We start from the raw sequence: 1,732 nt of genomic DNA on the forward strand, positions 1-1,732 counted from the left end.
AGGTTGAGTGGTTCACCTTGAGTAAAGGTATGATTCTGTGTAGCCCTTGGCTATTTGTTGGCCAGGTTCCCTTTAGAAATACAAGTATCGCATTCCAATACCATCTTGATCAATATCATTGTGTACTTGTGTTGTTTCTTGTCCACCCGTCTTCATACGGTTTTCTTCCACACAACACAGACCTCGTTAGTGCATGACACAATTCTACAACCAAGCACTGGTAGGAATGCTAGTCAGTCACTGAGGAGTGCAAGACAGGGCATCTTCCACCAAAGCACTGTGCACACACTTAGCATCGGGCACCCTGAGAGGCAAGGGAACTAGGAGTAGAACCAAGTGTCAACATAAATGTATTATATTGAGATGGGCAGGTCCTTGCTTTCCATGGGTAGAGCGATATGTTAGACTTTAGGATGTAGAGGTGGAGAGATGAGTAATTGTGATTGATAAATATCAATATGGGACTATATGGCTGTCTAAGCGTGGTAATGAAGAGATTCGGTATTTATGTATGGTTTATTTTTCTCGTTTCTAGGGACATCTTTTATGCAATTTAGTTTGAATTTTAGTTAGGTGCAAGAAAGTGTATTGAAGTTTCTTTCTCTTACACAAATGCATTCTTCTATGTTGGTATTTGCTTATCGTACAGGACAAAAACCTCATTTGTTTTTGGTACAGAGTCTCCATGGTATTTTGATATGCATTGGGTAAGACAAACTTGTGATATTTTGACTTACTGTACACACGTGGCACTTAACCTTCTGTGTGCCAACATGTTCACATTGGTTAGAGTTCTATTCAATGATCTATTGGATTTGTTTATGTGCTCCTCAGTTTGCCAAGTGGATTAGTTCTATAGATGGCTTGTGGTAGAAGGCCTCTTATGAGAGCATGCCAAGCTAGGGCTCATCCATGTTATTCATTTGACATGGATCCTCTTGACTTGGCACATACATTTGTGGTAGATATACTTGTGTGTGCCACAGATGGATTGTGGTACAAGGCCCCTAATGAGAGCATACCAAGCTAGGGCTTTTGACTATGTAATAATTCATTTGATAGGTCCTCTTGTGGTAGATACATTTGTACAACCCATGGTGCAAGCATCTATAAGCAAGAGGATTCATCGAGAGGAGAATGGGGATGAATAAAGACATGATGCACATGCAAGGATGAGAATCAAGAGATGATGTGTATGCATAGCGACTCCAGCCAATAATCCTTTTGATGACTAGTGAGATGCAAATACATTTCTCTCTTATTTATTGTTTTTTATAATTACACATTGTTTTGGATATGACACAATGCATTGATGGTACTTATTTTCCATTGTAATTATACACTTTCTATTACACATCCCATTGATCATAAGTATTTCAAAATGTTTATTGTGAGTGTGTTATAAGCATTATTTGAACTTACATTTGTTTGAATTATTTTAAAATGTAGTGTTTTACCTACATATGCTAGAAGAATGGATGTAGACATGGTTGGAGACCAAAGGTATAATGAAAAAGTGAACATCCTCATATTTGCAATCATTTATTAATGATGAAAGTGGTCACTCATATTGAACAATTGCATGAGAACATGACGGTTTCTTTAGCCTTAATGGGGATTGACATTGCTATTTTTTTGTTTTACAAATGAGAAGTTATAAGTATAATTATTATTTTTAATTGCCATTTTTTATTTAATTGTTGTTCTAAAAAGCCATAATAAGGCATGATCT

Source organism: Dipteris shenzhenensis, chromosome 1 (genome assembly GCF_047967505.1).
Source record: "Dipteris shenzhenensis isolate YYH24624 ecotype China chromosome 1, Dip_SZ_1.0, whole genome shotgun sequence".
NCBI lineage: Eukaryota > Viridiplantae > Streptophyta > Polypodiopsida > Gleicheniales > Dipteridaceae > Dipteris > Dipteris shenzhenensis.